Raw genomic sequence first — 20,546 nt, forward strand, 5'->3', positions numbered from 1 at the left:
TATATATATCAGAATAACAACCTTTTTTTCCAGTCATGTGACTGCTATTGAAAAGCATTGAGAAGCAGTGCATTTATCAAAATAGCAAGTAGGTGGAGCTGCCCTCTTGTGTTGCAGCAAAGCCAAGCAAGCTGAAATGAATCAGTTTAACCAGACCTGAGCTATCGAGCAGATTTAAAAGGAACAAGATCTTCCTGTCTATAAATCAGTCCAGATTGGAATGCATAGAAAGAACTGTTTGCAGAAAAATGCAAGTGAAGTCTGTGTTGTGTGATTATTTTATTAGTTTTATAATGCTGTTTAGCAAATGTTTTTGTTCATTTAACTTAGTTTAATTATATATTCTGTGTTGTGATTATTTTACTATGTTTATAATGCTGTTTAGCATTTAAAGTCTTCATTTCAAATCTTTAAAAATAATGTATTAGGTGTTACCTATGACATTTTTGAGAGGGGCCTGGAACCAATCTCCCTCACTTCCCATTGACTTACATTGTAAACTGGGTTTCAATTTACAATGGTTTCGATTTACAACCATTCCTTCTGGAACCTAACCCCGGCGTAAACTGAGGGCTACCTGTATGTATATGTATATATATATATATATATATATATATATATATATATATATATATATATATATATATATATATATACTGTCCTATGCAAAAGTTTAGGCACCCTTGACAATTTCCATGATTTTCATTTATAAATAATTGGGTGTTTGGATCAGCAACTTCATTTTGATCTATCAAATAACTGAAGGACACAGTAATATTTCAGAAGTGAAATTAGGTTTATTAGATTAACAGAAAATTTGCAATATGCATCAAAACAAACAAAGACAGGTGCATACATTTGGGCACCCTTGTCATTTTGTTGATTTGAATACCTGTAACTACCAAGCCCTAATTAATTGGAACACACAATTGGTTTGGTGAGCCCATAAAGCTTTGAACTTCATAGACAGGTGCATCCAATAATGAGAAAAGGTATTTAAGGTGGCCAATTGCAAGTTGTTGTTCTCTTTGACTCTTTTCTGAAGAGTGGCAACGTGGGGGCCTCAAAACAACTCTCAAATGACCTGAAGACAAAGATTGTTCAACATTATGGTTTAGGGGAAAGCTACAAAAAGCTATAGCAGAGATTTAAGCTGTCAGTGTCCACTGTGAGGAACATAGTGAGGAAATGGAAGACCACAGGCACAGTTCTTGTTAAGACCAGAAGTAAAATTTCGGAGAGGCAAAGGATGGTGAGAACAGCACACAGACCACCTCCAACATCATATTGCTGCAGATGGTGTCACTGTGCATCGTACAACAATTCAGCGTATGAGAGAGTGATGCGGAAGAAGCCTTTTCTGCACACACGCCACAAACAGAGTCGCTTGAGGTATGCAAACGCACATTTGGACAAGCCAGCTTCATTTTGGAAGAAGGTGCTGTGGACTCATGAAACAAAGATTGAGTTATTTGGTCATAACAAGGGGCATTATGCATGGCAGCAAAATAACACAGCGTTCCAAGACAAACACTTGCTAGCCACAGTAAAATCTGGTGGATGTGTCATCATGTTGTGGGAATGTGTGGCCAGTTCCGGTACTGGAAATCTTGTTAAAGTTGAGGGTCGCATGGATTCCACTCAATATCAGCAGTTACTGGAGAATAATGTTGAGGAATCAGTCACAAAGTTGAAGTTATGCCGGAGCTGGATATTTCAACAAGACAATGACCCAAAACACTGCTCAAAATCTACTCTGGCATTTATGCAGAGGAACAAGTACAATGTTCTGGAATGGCCATCCCAGTCTCCAGACCTGAATATCATTGAAAATCTGTGGGTTGATATAAAGCGGGCTGTTCATGCTCGGCAACCATCAAACCTAACTGAACTGGATGAGTTTTGAAAGGAGTTATGGTCCAAAATACCTTCATCCAGACACTCATTTCAGGCTATAGGAAATGTCTAGAGGCTGTTATCTCTGCTAAAGGAGGCTCTACTAAATATTGATGCAATATTTCTGTTGGGGTGCCCAAATTTATGCAACTGTCTAATGTCGTTTTGATGCATATTGCACATTTTCTGTTAAACCAATAAACTTAATTTTACTCCTGAAATATTACTGTGTCCTTCAGTTATTTGATAGATCAAAACTTTTGCATACAACTCTCTCTCTCTCATATATATATCTATATCTACACATACATACACACGTGCAAATCCCCAAATGCGGAATTCCAAAATCCAAATATATATCCATATAAATTTCTCTCTCTCTATATGTGTGTGTGTTAATTAGCATACATTTGTGTAAATAATTACGCAGCATAACTCAGTTGCTAAAGCTGCTGACTCCGTTTTTAATTTTTTAATTTTTTTTTATTTAATTACAACACAGTTAAAGAAGTTTCACCATAAGATGCTATGTATTTTTAGATGTTTTCTTTCTTATCTATGTTTAACTGAACCTTAAAAACATTGGCCATGTCTGCAAAATGCTGTCTGGGCGGCAACCCTAATTATAGTCCAAATACTTAATAATTGCTGGTTAACAGAAAAATATTAATAAACATCTAAAAGAAATTTGAGCATGACAGCCAGTTTTACCAATTTTACAACTGGGCTGTAAATCTAGCTCTTTTTCTTTTGCATACATATTATTTCTTACATAAAACAGTTTATTTTGTGCTTCTTTCTTTTTTTGTCCATTGCATAAAACATCTAAACTTTTTTTTAGTAATACATTATGTAGCATAAAAAAAGACTAACCTTTCAACTACTGTACAGTATTCTCAGGAAGCGCAATCCATTATGTTTAATTGGCATCTGCACAATAAAATGCTTCAGTTCTGAAGTGTATTAATTACTGGTTTATGTCTCTGGGTTCTATTATTCTGGCTATGTAGCAGCAACCATAAAAAGCCTGGCATTTTCCTACACAAAGGGGCAATATATGTTATGCGTGATTCATGAAAGTTTCATTAATATTTGAGCTCATGTGGTTTAGTCGAGCAGGGAGGAGGAATAAGCCGTTTGTGCTTTCTTTGTGCCCATAGGATTTTGTTCAATTCTTAGCAAAGTGCAATACTGGGCAGACTATGTATTTTTCCATGCAGCCATCTGAACTTCTAAAATAGTTGTAGGTAAAATTGACTTATACGTGAAAGCTTAAAAAAATAATATATATATATATATATATATATATATATATATATATATATTATAAAATACTTTCATTCTATTGACTATTCTATGAACGAACATTCTTTGTGACTATTACAACAGATTAAAAAAAAGATGCATCTACTTAAATGTTCAAATCATTTCACCAGCTTATCTGAAGTAAATGTTCACGTTAAGCAGCTTACAGCTATACCTGTGAGCATTCATAATACATAGCAGGATAGCCATACTTACTTGCAAGATTCAATCTGGAAATATAATCTCAGTGGTACTTGCTACCAAAGATTAAAATATATATATATATATATATATATATATAAATAATAAAACAACTTGAATTTTAGCAATTTGGAAAGACATTTTGGCACAGAATTCCTTTAAACAAAGATAAAGGCATTAACATTTAAAGGGACAGTCTAGTCCAAAACAAACTTACATTATTCAGATAGGGCATGTCATTTTAAACAATTTTTAAATTTACATCTATCACCATTTTTGGTTTGTTCTCCTGGCATTCTTAGTTGAAAGCTAAACCTAGAAGGTTCATATGCTAATTTCTAAGCCCTTGAAGGCAGCCTCTCATCTCTGGGCATTTTGACAGTTTTTCACCACTAGAGGGTGTTCGTGTTTCATATAGTTAACACTGTGCTCACGCACGAGGAGTTCCTAGGAGCCAGCACTGATTGGCTAAAATGCAAGTCTGTCAAAAGAACTGAAATAAGGGGCAGTTTTCATACAACTGCATGTAATAGACACTACTATAAAGAATAATCTGCACAGATACTGATATAAAAAACAGAATTTATGCTTACCTGATAAATTACTTTCTCTTGTGATGTATCGAGTCCACGGATTCATCCTTTACTTGTGGGATATTCTCCTTCCCAACAGGAAGTGGCAAAGAGAGCACACAGCAGAGCTGTCCATATAGCTCCCCCTCTAGCTCCACCCCCAGTCATTCGACCGAAGGTTAGGAAGAAAAAGGAGAAACCATAGGGTGCAGTGGTGACTGTAGTTTAAACAAAAACACTACCTGACTTAATAGCCAGGGCGGGGCGTGGACTTGATACATCACAAGAGAAAGTAATTTATCAGGTAAGCATAAATTCTGTTTTCTCTTGTAAGATGTATCGAATCCACGGATTCATCCTTTACTTGTGGGATACCAATACCAAAGCTTTAGGACACGGATGAAGGGAGGGAACAAGACAGGTACCTTAAACGGAAGGCACCACTGCTTGTAAAACCTTTCTACCAAAAATAGCCTCCGAAAAAGCAAAAGTATCGAATTTGGAAAATTTGGAAAAAGTATGCAGCTTAGACCAAGTCGCTGCCTTACAAATCTGTTCACAGAAGCCTCATTTTTAAAAGCCCATGTGGAAGCCACTGCTCTGGTAGAATGAGCAGTAATTGTTTCGGGAGGCTGCTGGCCAGCAGTCTCATAGGCCAAACGGATGATGCTTTTCAGCCAAAAGGAAAGAGAGGTAGCAGTCGCCTTCTGACCTCTCCTCTTACCAGAATAGATAACAAACAATGAAGTTGTTTGTCTGAAATCCTTAGTTTTTCCGATTGCTTAGAGCCGGCAAAGAGAATGACTGGGGGGTGGAGCTAGAGGGGGAGCTATATGGACAGCTCTGCTGTGTGCTCTCTTTGCCACTTCCTGTTGGGAAGGAGAATATCCCACAAGTAAAGGATGAATCCGTGGACTCGATACATCTTACAAGAGAAATCCAGTATAAAACCGATTAAAAACGTACTTAGAAGCTCCCAGTTTAGCTCTGTTAAAAAAGTAGCTAGAACACCCACTTTAAGTGGGAAATAACAGACACTCTCCCCTTCCCCTTCATATGAAAAGACTATTTACACAAACAGGAGCAAGCTGGAGTAGGTATACCTCGGTATTCTCATAAACCTTTGGGGCTTGGTTAGGAGTCTGAAAATCAAAGCAATGTTATTTAAAAATAAGCAAAACTACACATTTAAAAAACAAAACAAACACAACCTGTATGGGCTATATAAATGGATCATCTACAAAACATTGATGCAAAGAAAAATCGAGTGTATAATGTCCCTTTAAAGGGACATTTTCAATTTTAAGAAACATTTCATTTTCTTTCTGTTATCCATTTTTCTTTGTTCTGTTGGTATCCTTTGTAAAAAAGCATACCTAGGTAGACACACAAGCAGTAGTGCACAACTGGGAGCTAGCTGATTATTCATGGACACACACATCTTATCTTTGGCTCACCAGATGTGATCAGCTAGCACACAGTAGTGCATTGCTGCTCTGAAGCGAACTTTAACTATAAAGCTTAATACAAACAATAGTGCAACAATAAAATGCTTTAACACATTATTATTTTTTGCACCTTTATGTCCCATTAAAATCATTTCAGTTATAAAATGCAGTCTGTCAAAAAGCACATCTGGATATTTTATTGAGTTTCACAGTTTCTACAGTATCAATTATAAACTTGAGAAACAACAACTAAAAAGTGAAACCAACTTCATTTCAGCTATAAAAGCAGTTGAAAACCCCCCACAGATGTGGTTGTCTGGAAGTGATGTCAGACAAAATATTGAAACACAGAATTTGTGCTAGGACATGCAATTTTAGCACTAGTGCAACTCTGTGTGTTTGATCGATCCTTGTTTAATTATCATTTCTAAATTACTGTATCTGCGTACCAGCAGTGTTCGGCAGCTTCTGAGTGGTACTTTAGCTTTGTTTTTAACAATGTTGCAAGGATTAAACACATAGGGACCTATTTATCATGATGTGAGCAGACATGATCAGATATTGCAATGATAAATGCTGTCGGCATTTATCATTGCACCAGCAGTTCTGGTGAACTTCTTGTGCATTGCCGCCCCCTGCAGATTCGCGGCCAATCGGGGTGCCAATCAACCTGACCGTATTGGAACGGGTTGATTTCCAGTAATGTCTGTCCGCTGCTTCATAACTTGTTTCTGGCGATATGGAGCTTGATACATATGCTCCATAGAGCTGCAGATTCACTAGTGTAAATGAATTTGAGGCCATCTAAGGCCTAAAACATAAAATGAAAAAGGATTTGCTGAGTGAGAGAGCAAACGGACAAACATTGGAGCACTAAAATGTTAGAAGAGTGACATGAACCCCAATTTTTTTTCATGATTCAAACAGAGCATAAATTTGTTAACAACTTTGCAATTTACTTCTATTATCAATTTTGCTTCATTCTCTATGTATCCTTTATTGGAGGAACAGCAATGCACTACTGTGAGTTAGCTGAACACATTGGTAAACCAATGACAAGAGGAAGTCACCAATCAATCGCTACCCCCTAGATCCTGAGTCTACCAAGTATGCTTTTCAGCAAAAGGATATCAAAAGAACAATGCATATTAGATAAAACAAGTAAATTAGAAAGTTTCTTAGGCCTAGATTTGGAGTTTGGCGGTAGAAGGGCTGTTAACGCTCCGCGGGCTTTTTTCTGGCCGCACCATAAAATTAACTCTGGTATCGAGAGTTCAAAAAAATGCTGCGTTAGGCTCCAAAAAAGGAGCGTAGAGCATTTTTACCGCAAATGCAACTCTCGATACCAGAGTTGCTTACGGACGCGGCCAGCCTCAAAAACGTGCTCGTGCACGATTCTCCCATAGGAAACAATGGGGCTGTTTGAGCTGAAAAAAAACCTAACACCTGCAAAAAAGCAGCGTTCAGCTCCTAACGCAGCCCCATTGTTTCCTATGGGGAAACACTTCCTACGTCTGCACCTAACACCCTAACATGTACCCCGAGTCTAAACACCCCTAACCTTACACTTATTAACCCCTAATCTGCCGCCCCCGCTATCGCTGACACCTGCATTATATTATTAACCCCTAATCTGCCGCTCCGTAAACCGCTGCAATTTACATTATCCCTATGTACCCCTAATCTGCTGCCCCTAACACCGCCGACCCCTATATTATATTTATTAACCCCTAATCTGCCCCCCTCAACGTCGCCGACACCTGCCTACACTTATTAACCCCTAATCTGCCGAGCGGACCGCACCGCTACTATAATAAATGTATTAACCCCTAACCCGCCTCACTAACCCTATCATAAATGGTATTAACCCCTAATCTGCCCTCCCTAACATCGCCGACACCTACCTTCAATTATTAACCCCTAATCTGACGACCGGAGCACATCGCTACTATAATAAATGGATTAACCCCTAAAGCTAAGTCTAACCCTAACACTAACACCCCCCTAAGTTAAATATAATTTAAATCTAACGAAATGAATTAACTCTTATTAAATAAATTATTCCTATTTAAAGCTAAATACTTACCTGTAAAATACATCCTAATATAGCTACAATATAAATTATAATTATATTGTAGCTATTTTAGGATTAATATTTATTTTACAGGTAACTTTGTAATTATTTTAACCAGGTACAATAGCTATTAAATAGTTAAGAACTATTTAATAGTTACCTAGTTAAAATAATAACAAATTTACCTGTAAAATAAATCCTAACCTAAGTTATAATTAAACCTAACACTACCCTATCAATAAATTAATTAAATAAACTACCTACAATTACCTACAATTAACCTAACACTACACTATCAATAAATAAATTAAATACAATTGCTACAAATAACTACAATTACATAAACTAACTAAAGTACAAAAAATAAAAAAGAACTAAGTTACAAAAAATAAAAAAATATTTACCAACATTAGAAAAATATTACAACAATTTTAAACTAATTACACCTACTCTAAGCCCCCTAATAAAATAACAAAGACCCCCAAAATAAAAAATTCCCTACCCTATTCTAAATTAATAAATGTAAAAGCTCTTTTACCTTACCAGCCCTGAACAGGGCCCTTTGCGGGGCATGCCCCAAGAAAATCAGCTCTTTTGCCTGTAAAAAAAAAACATACAATACCCCCCCCCCCCAACATTACAACCCACCACCCACATACCCCTAATCTAACCCAAACCCCCCTTAAATAAACCTAACACTAAGCCCCTGAAGATCTTCCTACCTTGTCTTCACCATCCAGGTATCACCGATCCGTCCTGGCATCCGGTGCTGAAGAGGTCCAGAATAGGCTCCAAATTCTTCCTCCTATCCGGCAAGAAGAGGACATCCGGACCGGCAAACATCTTCTCCAAGCGGCATCTTCGATCTTCTTCCATCCGGTGCGGAGCGGGTCCATCTTGAAGCAGACGACGCGGATCCATCCTCTTCTTCCGTTGTCTCCCGACGAATGACTGTTCCTTTAAGGGACGTCATCCAAGATGGCGTCCCTCGAATTCCGATTGGCTGATAGGATTCTATCAGCCAATCGGAATTAAGGTAGGAATATTCTGATTGGCTGATGGAATCAGCCAATCAGAATCAAGTTCAATCCGATTGGCTGATCCAATCAGCCAATCAGATTGAGCTCGCATTCTATTGGCTGATCGGAACAGCTCCGGTCGTCAGATTAGGGGTTAATAATTGAAGGTAGGTGTCGGCGATGTTAGGGAGGGCAGATTAGGGGTTAATACTATTTATGATAGGGTTAGTGAGGCGGATTAGGGGTTAATAACTTTATTATAGTAGCGCTCAGGTCCGGTCGGCAGATTAGGGGTTAATAAGTGTAGGCAGGTGTCGGCGACGTTGAGGGGGGCAGATTAGGGGTTAATAAATATAATATAGGGGTCGGCGGTGTTAGGGGCAGCAGATTAGGGGTACATAAGGATAACGTAGGTGGCGGCGCTTTGCGGTCGGCCGATTAGGGGTTAATTATTGTAAGTAGCTGGCGGCGACGTTGTGGGGGGCAGGTTAGGGGTTAATAAATATAATACAGGGGTCGGCGGGGTTAGGGGCAGCAGATTAGGGGTACATAAGTATAACGTAGTTGGCGGTCGGCAGATTAGGGGTTAAAAATTTTTAATCAAGTGGCGGCGATGTGGGGGGACCTCGGTTTAGGGGTACATAGGTAGTTTATGGGTGTTAGTGTACTTTAGGGTACAGTAGTTAAGAGCTTTATGAACCGGCGTTAGCCCAGAAAGCTCTTAACTCCTGCTATTTTCCTGCGGCTGGAGTTTTGTCGTTAGAGCTCTAACGCTCACTTCAGAAACGACTCTAAATACCAGCGTTAGAAAGATCCCATTGAAAAGATAGGATACGCAATTGACGTAAGGGGATCTGCGGTATGGAAAAGTCGCGGCTGAAAAGTGAGCGTTAGACCCTTTAATCACTGACTCCAAATACCGGCGGTAGCCTAAAACCAGCGTTAGGAGCCTCTAACGCTGGTTTTCACGGCTACCGCCGAACTCTAAATCTAGCCGTTAAAATTGTATGCTTTATCTGAATCATGATAGAGAAAGTATCCTTTAAAGATTAGGAACAGCATACAGTGGAAGGTTGAGGCGTGAAATACATTTGTTTCTTCTATATACACAAGATAGCAACTAACGGGAAAGAGACTATAAAAAAAATGAACTTCTAAGCCATTATCACTAACTTAAAGGAACTCTAAACCCAAATGTTTTCTTTCATGATTCAGATAGAGCATGCAATTTTAAACAACTTTCTAATTTACTCCTATAATAAATTTTTTCTTCATTCTCTTGCTATCTTTAATTGAAAAAGAAGGCAACTAAGCTAAGAAGCCAGCCAATGTTTGGTTCAGAACACTGGACAACACTTGTTTATTGGTGCTGTCCAATCAGCAAGGACAACCCAGGTGGTGAACCAAATATGGGCCGGCTTCTAAAATTACATTTTTGCTTTTCAAATAAAGATAGCAAGTGACTGAAGAAACATTGATAATAGGAGTAAATTAGAAAGTTGCTTAAAATTGCATGCTCTGTCTGAATCATAAAAGAAAAAAATTGGGTTCAGTGTCCCTTTAAGAGGTCAAGAGCATACTGAATAATATCAAAGCAATGAAAACTCCTGATGAAATATATCCAATGCCTCTGAGGGAACTTAGTGCTGTAATAGTTAAAACTGCTTTACATGACTAGAGGCTGATTCTCTGATGCTCTTTGGTCTGGGAGATTCTGTGAAATTTCTCATCAGTATTACGAGACCCTCAGGGAATTGTTTTAAAGGCAATTTTACCTTGGGACCTATATAATCGCATTAAGGGGGATCACTAATATATTTTATGTTAAGGAGAGACACTTACTTTACACTATAGTGCTCATTCAAATAAACTGATTATTTCTCTCCCTGATGACAAGTTTTTGAGAATCAGGCCCTCAGGTATATGGTACCACAGGACTGCTGATGTGGAACACAGTTTAAAAATGGAGTTCACCTGGGAAGTTATAGGTTAGCAGATCAGACATCAGTGGTGGGAATGCTACAAGATGGAAATTATCAGGGTATTATAATCTAAAGTATATTCATTAAAAAAAAAAAAAAAAGATTACGAGTAACAAACATTAGTAACCTTTATTGAGCAATAGATTTTGCCATACTAATCTAATTAGTTAGTACGAGTAATTAAGGAGGAATATAGATAAACGAGAATTGAGCTGAAGTGATATAATTTGATACTGCAAAGGCTTTTGATACAGTGCTGTGTGTTAGACTATTGTACAACATGAATTTGCTGATAATATTAAAGGGATAGTAAATGTAAACAATAACACACATAGTGCACAATTATATAACATTATCTTAGTGACAAGCTTGAAAAAACAAAAGGATTTGAGAGATTTTAGCACCCAAAATTACACTTACAGTACTTTGTTTCCTCTCCAGGCTCTTCTGATCAGTTCCTCTTTTCAAAAGTGGTTCACCCCCCGATCCCCCTATTGAACTAAATGTAGCTCACTCCCGCTACCTGATCAGAAGTGCTACATTTAGTTCAATAGCGCGATCGGGCACACTGTGATTAGACAGCGCACCAGCGAACCACTTTTGAAAAGAAAACCTGGTCAGAAAACGAGAGGAAACAAGGTAAGTGTAACACTGGAAAAAATAAGTAAATTTGATTTTTATTTATATAATTATTTTATACATAACATGCTCTGAATTGCAAAAGTTTAGCTGTGACTTTGGCATCCCTGTAACTGCTGATATAAGGTATGCATGTACAAGAAAAAGAGGGGAAAATTGTTTTACTATACCTTTAAATGGGCAGTATTTATTTATTTTTTATTATAAAATCAGTTATTAAAGAGGATATTTGAAGGTATCATTTTATAGAAGCATTTTGCAATATGCTTGTATTTGCAAACATTCTTATATTGTTATTATTGTTTATGGCATATTTAAATATGCTGCAAGTGCCCAGTGAGTCTGCTCAGATAGCTGTTTGCACTGGCATGATACACAGCACTCAAAGAAACAGAAGTACGCAACATGGAACACACAACATCTTTGTAGCTTGCTGCAGGTAACCACCTGGGAAACATAGGATTTGATGGTAGATAAGAACCAAAGAGGCATATCAAGCCTACCCATATTACATGCTACTTATTTCTTACTATAGCCTCATGCGTGTCACAGGCATTTTTTTTATTATTTTAGTCCTTTTGTTTACCACCTCTATTGGGAGTTTATTCCACAAACTCACCACCCTTTCTTGAAAAACTGATTCCTCACATGTATCCTGAATCTGCTACATTCTACCTTAAGATTGTGACCCCTTTATTAAAGTTCCTTCATATATTTGAAGGTTTCTATCATGACACATCTTTCCCTTCTCTCCTCTTAACTATACATATTTAGATAATAGAGTTTTTCTTTGTACGTTTGATATTTTAGACTATGTACCATTTTAGTAGCCCTCCTTTGGACAGTTTCTAGTTTATTCAGATCCTTGTGAAGAAATGGTCTCTAGAACTGTACACAATATTCCAGATGAGGAATAACTAGAAATCTGTAAAGTGGCATAAGAACCTCACTATTTCTACTGATAATTCCAAGTATTCTACTGGCCTTACGGACTGCACTACTGCATTGTTTGACTAAATTGTAATAATCTGAAATAATAATTACCAAGTCCAGTTCCTCTTTAGTTGCAGTCAGTAATGTGCCATTAAGAATGCAAATTGGCCTTTGGGTTTTTGGATCCTTTATGCATAATTTTGCTGTTGATAATATAACATTTTTTATTTCATTTTTGTAAACACAAGTATATTACAATAATACATCTATTCAAAATTCAGATGCACCATGCACATTTAATTTTCCACTATAATATCCCTTTAATGCAATAAGTGTAAAGACAGAAAACAGCTTTCACACATAATTTGTTACATCTCAGTAAGAAGTGGGGTTAATTTCTTATTACTGGTTTTGTTGCCTGTTCTTTTTTCCCATGTAATAAGTATGAATATGATATCAAGGACACAACAAATGTTGTTCAAACACTTTTAAAAAGTTACAGATACAGTACTCTGAAGAATTTTTTTTTTTACAAGGTTAATTACTTAAATTATGACCGTCTGGTTACATAAAATGGACGTGAGGTCCTATATGCAAACAGTAATGAAATTCTTCCTCAATAAATAGTGGAACATCTAATATAGACTCTATCCTTAGGAGTTTCAGAGATCATTATATATAAATAAGTATTCAAATATGGAAAGATTATCAACATTATCCTCCAACACCCTCCAGGCTAACAGAACTTTGTAAGCTATTATGAACCTGGTACATATCAGTATTCTCATTATTTGTGACAATTTGCATCTCAATGCAAGAATTTTAGCATTCCAAGACCATTATAAATGTTAAAGCTTTAGGACACATGAGGATAGGGAACACATACAAAGTCATTGGGCATCTTATAGTTTGGCTATGTTAAAATAACCTACATTGAACAGTGTGTCTAGAAAAATAGACTTTATAAATACAAAATGTATATATTTTCTGGTTCTAGTATATTTTAGATCATTTAGATGTCTTCTGTTTGCATCTGAAAAAAGTTAAAAATAAATAAAACAATGCAGGTGTTATCTGCTCCAAATACAAAAAGGAAAGAAAAAGGTAATACATGAGTTAAAGGGACAGTAAACAATAAAATGCTTCCACAGTGTTGTAATTCTTGGATTACACGGCTATTATTTTTTTATAAGAGCATGACATTTAGTTGTAGCAGTCCCAGTGCTATAGTTGGGTTTAGATTGTACTGGAAGGACAGTTGTGGGGGGGGGGAGGTCATCATTCTTCATTTTAGCACAGTGTTTTGAGTCAGCCCTACCATGTATATGTGTTTACCTCTATGGCCAGTTAAACCTGCCACCAAGCCTTTTCAAGCATTTTTCTAGAGGTGCAATTGATCAGAGGATGTAACACCTTCCTCATAGATAGAAAACTAGAGCTTATACTGATCAAATTTAGTTGTTTTTACTTTGGTATGGCAGGGTGAACAACCATTTAAAACAATCCAACATAAGCACTCTCTCTTTTCAGTCCATCATCAGAGAGTACAGCATCTGATTGGTGTATCGCCTAAATAAGGTGACAGTGACAGAGGCCAGACATGGTGCTGGGCGAGTGGGCAGTGCTCTCCAGGGTTTGCCTGACGATGGGAGCAGCGCTGGATGCACGTGTGACCAGTTGGAGGTAGCAGAGAGTGACTGGGGGATGCGCCTAGCTGTGGTCTGGGCAGATAGTGAACTTTCCCAGGCGGCTCCACCGACAAGGCTTGCATGGTTTGGGCTGGCCTGACCAGGCTCAGCCAGCTGAAAAGCTGTGAGTCTCACATTCTGAGCTATGACCCCCCCCCCCCCCCCGTGCTGGACCCGGCTTCAGTGCTGGAGCAGCACAATGGAGAAGCAGGAGAGCCGAGGGCTGTGAATTCCATATAGATGAGTCCATGCACATGTACCACAGAGCAAGCAATCAAGACTACTGGGGCAGCGGCTTTGACAAGGGGCACCTGGCAGCGGCAGCCAACTACAGGTGGAGCCAGAAAGTCATGAACGAGACCTTCCTGTTTAGCAATGTGTACCAGCAGATATCAGGGGGGGATGTGGGCATGGGAGGTTATATGGGCACAAAGGTGGTGTATGGGCACCGTGGGTATAAGGGCAACAGGCTGTATGTGGGTATCAGGAGCATAAAGGAACCAGGGGTATAAGATCAGTAGGGTAGATAGGGAAGGGGAGGTGGATGGGCTGGTTTTCCAAAATTTCAAGGGCTTGTTTGGTTTCTCAGTCCGGCCCTGGTCAGTCATTTGGGGACTATACTTTAAGCAATTGTGCATGTTACACCTGAAATATCAGAGACTACAACACAAGTTAGCACAGTTTTATATAGCAAGAGGGAGGAATTTGAGACAAGGATAGAAAAGGGAATATATATATACCCTTTATTAGATTGTAAAAGACTGATGTCTTTTGCTGAATTCTAATACAAAATAATATTAATGTTTGTTTATTGTAAGATGAGATATCTTTTCTTTCTTTGTTGGAGAAAAGGTTTGGTAAAATTCCCAATAGGTACATAAGTGTCATTCATAATAAGTACAGCAAGATCTGTATTTTATCATAATAGGGCTAATTGGTTAAACACATGAACTACTTCATGTGGTTATATCTAGTAATTATTTGTTGTTGCTTAGGAATACAGACATGTTGCAGAGGTTTCTGGATGTGGTTTTTAGAAATTATCACTTTTCATAAGGAAAAAGTTCTAACTTACTAGATCAGACACTTGATCTGCTTTCAAAAGTTTTATTAACAAAAATAAATTATTTGGTTTGAACCATATTTCATTTTTAAGATAATTATAAAGCACCGAAATTGTATACACTATAGTAAGTGTTAGCCACAACAAAAAAACATCAATAATGGCTATGTCAACATTTGTCAGGTAATAAAATATGAAACTATGATAGCATTCATACTAGGTTGTCTAGCCTGCCGGTCTCCGGTCGATTTGACCTAGCCAGCCATTATCCCATCCTTTAATCCCTCCTTTGGAACCAGTGGAGAGTCCTGTCATTTTCTTTTTTTGCCTGTCGGTATGCCTTGAGGGCATCATTCAGAACTATTAATATGCATAGATGAAGGTGCTGCATAGCGTTTAGCTCATAGCCATTTAAAAAATAAAACTTGCAAAGGTCTGACTCCTCCATGGATTTATGTTCTAATGTATTCTTGCCTTTATTTTATTTTAGTACTTATGTCTCTTCCTTTAAGTTATGCAGCACAACCAAAAACACATTTAGCGGGAGGAAATATATACTTAAAAAGAAGAGTATCATTTGATGAAAATGTAGTTTTAGTTTTAAATAAAAATACAGAATTACTAATGGTTAAGTAAAATTGCAAGACATGAAAAACCTGTGCAAAATAGTAATAAGATCTGCATAAATAGCCAATTCTTACACACTCATCTGTAAAATCAGTTTCTGATGTGCGTTTGAAAATTTGAGCTAAAAGAAAATGCAACCTGAATGACATGACTGACAACTGCAAAACATTAAAGGGACATAAAACCCAAATGATTTCTTTCATGATTCAAATAGAGCATACAACTTTAAACAACTTTCCATTGTAATTATTTTGTCTAATTTGCTTTATTTTCTTGGTATTCTTTTTGAAGGAGCAGCAATGCACTACTGAAAGATAGCTGAACATGCCGGGTGAGCCAAACAGAAGGGGCATATATTTGCAGTTACCAATCAGCAGCTAGCTCACAGTAGTGCATTGATGCTCATGAGCCTACCTTCAATAAAATATACCAATTTGTGAAGTTATCCCCGTCAACCAGTGAGCAGTAGAGTCCCACGACTAAGTTGTTGCCTTAAATTAAAACAACTTTTCCTTGAATCTTTGTGTTAACAACAAAAAAGTGTATATATATATATATATATATATATATATATTTATATATATATATTTATATATATATATATACATATATATAATATGTTATATGTCCCTTTAATTACACTTACTGAAGATAAATATGGGCCGACACGATGCGCCTTACAGTTCTTATCTGCTATCAAAATCTATGTTTCTTTGTGATATTTTACTGAAATTGGTAACTTTACTGTATGGTTTGGATTCCATAGATTTAGTCTAAAAATAATGGAAGTTTGAAGATATGTTATAGATCAATTTTCTCTCGATAGTTTCATGTACAGTGAATTTCAATGTGACTTCATTCTGTTTCACATGCATGTAGTTTATCACTTGTGGAATAATCTATGAAGAAAGATCTCATTGGGCCACAGGCTAAATCACAAATACAGAAATTGGTTCAGCCTCCAGTGAATTGCTTCATTACTACTTGGGAGTTTAATGATGCAGCTACTAAAAAGGCATAGATGAACTATGAGTGTTGTCTGAGAGTCCAGCAAAATATGAACGAGAGCTAAATGTACAGGTTTTCATCAATAAATCCAAACCTTGCAGGAGAAAATATAATTTAACTGAAACTACATCTTGTATATACACATTTTACTTTCACCCTAGAGTTCCCTGAAGCTATTGATTTTATATTTTATTTTTTATTTCTAGTTTCTAGTTTGTATGTTCAAAGCCGATGATTTTCTTGTACGCATTAATAATATATGCTATCTGCAATAATGAAAAAGGTCCAAGTGTATCTCAAGTGAAAGCTATGAATTGTTTGAGGAAAAACAAAGCTAAACACATAAGTATCTATCTGGATGTGACATTAGTCATTTCATGTGTGAGTTTAAAGGGAAAGTAAAGTCAAAATGAAAGGGAGAAAAGTTCCCAATGATCTATTTAGTCTATTGGGTTGCATTACAATTTATACAAATAGGTAATTTACTTTTACTTTGTGATTTGAAATAGCTGTTTTTGCCTGTTGAAACTACCATCTACACTGAAAATACCAATACTGCAGTAATATATATATATATAAAAAACTATGTAAACAAGATCCAACAAAAGCAATTGCAGTGGTGGTTAAAAGAGAAAGGTCCTAAAATGTTTATTTTCAATCATCTTAGAGAGAGTTAAATAGATATGAACCCACATTTTTTCTTTCATGATTCGGAAAGAGCATTTAAAAATATTCAAAGGTTTTAAAACATGCCTCAAATGATGGATTTGTAATTTATTTCTGTTATGATCACTAGTAATACTTTAACTGTTACTGTATTTGTTTATATTATAATATTCTATTAACAAGCATACTTTGTTGCATATACATTAATATTGGGACTATTAAAAAAACTATAACATTAAAAACCGAAAGTTAAATGTTACAGCAATAATAAAAAAATAAAAAAGCATCAAAACTCATTTTCTCAAAAAAAAAAAGTTGAAATTTAGTTTTGTTTTTTTACTGTTTTATTATGTATGTTTATACAATTAATAGGAAAAAAAATATTGCATTATTTCCTTAAAGCCAGATCTCATACTGAGGCATCTTTTTCTGTAACTGTGGAGTTAACAATAGGAGTAAGAACTCTGGTGTCCATAGCAACAGTAACTAATTCATCCTTCCAACCATGGTGGTAATTCTCTCTCGTGGCTTCAATCAGTTATATAAAAAAAAAAGCACACAAAAAAAAGCCATAAAGACTATTTTGAGCCAATAGCCTTGCAGCTAATCTGCTAATAGGAAATAATCTGCAGCTAATACACACATTCCAGGGCAGCAGTATGTTTTTGTAATACTTAGTTTCACGGGCCTCTTTCCAAAGAAAGCAGTGTAAAGAATAGAAAACAGACATTCATTAAAATAAAAGAATAATAAAAAAAAATACTACTACCTGGTCACAATTAACACTGGAAACGTGCTGCTACTTGTACAGCCTTGCAAAGAATTATTTAAAAATGAGAAAATAATTTAACAGTAGGTTTCCAATCAGAAACCTGTAAAGTTTTAAAAATGGAATTTTCATAACATAACCCTGGGAGTTCAGAATCAATTTACAAGCTGCAAAATTATGAATTTAATCAGCAAGTCATTGATATATATTCATGATCTAATAATTTTTTTTATGAATATAAGAAGAATGTATAATTGTATGTGCAGTTCAAAAGGTAATGGTGCTCTATGTATGATAAGTCAATAGTATGTCAATCAAAGCACATTTGCAACCACAATTAAACCAATTTTAATATTTGATTAAGCTGTAAGTAGACAGGAAAGTAAACTGTAAAGGACATTGTACATTTCATACCCTTTAATGTATTCCCAATGATCCATTTTACCTGCTGGAGTGTATTCAATGGTTTAAAAAATAGATCATTTACCTTTATTTTGTCATGTGAAATTGCTGCTATTGCCTGTTAAAACTACCACCTATACATGTAGCCCCCGGTTAAAACGGTTTTCTGTTCCTGAAAGAACAGTTGTAAAACAAAACAAAAGATTCAAGGCTCCTCTCCAAATTGACATTAGTAATGTAATATTATATTATAACTAAATACATATATTATGTGTGTTAATATGTAATATTAATCAGCTCTCAACATACTACCAATCTCCCACCCCCTCAAAAGCTCACAATCATCCAAAACCCAAATATCCAAAAATGCAGCTCTTTTGCCCCTGTTAACGAGGATGAAGTTTCTGCCCTTATACTGTCCTCCCACCTCAATACCTGTTCCCTCGACCCCATCCCATTACAGCTACTCCCCTCTCTGCTACCCTCACCCCCATACTCACACACATTTTCAACCTCTCCCTCATCTCTAAAACAGGCACTGGTCACACCTATCCTCAAAAAAACTTCCCTCGATCCAACCTCCCCATCCAACTACCGCCCTATTTCCCTACTCCCTCTTGCCTCAAAGCTCCTAGAAAAGCTAGTATACACACGTCTATCCCATTTCCTTACACTAAACTCTCTTCTTGACCCACTGCAATCTGGATTTTGTCCCCATCACTCTACAGAGACAGCAATTGTCAAGGTTACCAATGACCTACTTACAACAAAATCCAAAGGCCACTTCTCTCTGCTTATCCTCCTTGACCAGTCTGCAGCCTTTGACACTGTTGACCACCCTCTTCTGCTCTAAACCCTCCAATCCTATCTGACTAACCGTACATTTAGTGTAGCCTTCTCCGGAGCATCCTCTGCCCCGTTACCACTTTTTGTTAGGGTACCTCAAGGCTCTGTCCTTGGTCCCCTTCTCTTTTCAATCTACACGTAATCAATAGGTTCCTTAATAAAGTGAGCAAAAAAAGGAAATGCGGAGCTGCAGCTTTGATAACGGCGGAATGCCGAAACATGTCAGCAGCTGTTTGAGCTGAACCCATTTGCAAGGAATAGCACCCTAACTCCTTGAATTTTTCGAATTTTTCGTCTTTTAATAATTCTTCAACAATAAAGAGACTTTTTATTTTATTTTACTCAGTGCTCCGCATTTCCTTTTTTTGCTCTGTTTCTGTGACCTACCAGCGTGAGCACTGAGAGAGGAGACCGCTCCTCACACTATCCCTAACTTCCACACTGCTGAACAGACCCTGCAGCCGGGTTTCCCCTATTCACTTGAGGATTGGCTGAAATCGATTTCACTCCAATCAGGAGGGAGCGTCTGAATAGAGGACGTCTTCTGGACCAATCACATCAAAAGAAAAGTACAGGGTAGAGTTTGGTGGTTCCCGCCCCCCTACCTCCTGACACGTCTGACGAGGGAGTACAGGCACCATCAGCGGATGCAGCTTGAAAGCTTTACCGGATAGGCTGAAGGAAAAGAGCCACCGGCACAACGAGCATACCGCCGACAGGTTTCAGTGTTCCTGCCCCCAGGACCGGACGAAACAGAGGTGAGAGGAGGGGGTCACATTTGCACCAGACACGACTGTTTGAACATAAATTATCCAATTGGGTTTGTGAAGTGTATATATTCACTACAGTGACTTTAGCTCCTATTTACCTCGTGACACACCACACAGGGACAAACCTCTTTTCTGTATCCTTAATAAAGTCCCATGGGTTTCAATATCATTTGTATGCTGATGACACCCAAATCTACCTCTCTGCACTAGACCTACCTCCTTCCTTACTAGCCCGTGTCACTAACTGTCTTTCTCATATCTCATCTTGGATGTCCTCTCACTACCTTAAGCTAAATCTCTCCAAAACTGAACTCCTTATTTTTCCCCCTTCTTCCAATGTCTCCACCCCCAAATTTTCTATAACTGTTGATAATTCCATCATTACTCCTACCCCACATGCCCGATGTCTTGGGGTCACACTTGACTCAGATCTTTCCTTTACTCCTCACATTCAGTCCTTGGCTAAAGCTCCACTTCCACCTTAAAAACATCTCTAAAATTAGACATTTCCTTACACAAGATACAACTAAGATTTTAATCTACTCTCTCATCCTTTCCCGCCTCGACTACTGCAACTCCGTCCTCTCTGGTCAACCTAGCTGCCACATAGCTCCTTTACAATCCATTATGAATGCCTC

At 37.3% G+C, this 20,546-nt stretch overlaps 1 protein-coding gene across 1 annotated transcript in view; it reads right to left on the reverse strand.

Moving 5' to 3' along the window:
- Window positions 1–20,546, reverse strand: part of TRPS1 (transcriptional repressor GATA binding 1) — a 403,828-nt gene that overhangs the window by 81,554 nt on the left and 301,728 nt on the right.

The sequence above is a fragment of the Bombina bombina genome, chromosome 5 (genome assembly GCF_027579735.1).
Source record: "Bombina bombina isolate aBomBom1 chromosome 5, aBomBom1.pri, whole genome shotgun sequence".
NCBI classification, from domain to species: Eukaryota; Metazoa; Chordata; class Amphibia; order Anura; family Bombinatoridae; genus Bombina; species Bombina bombina.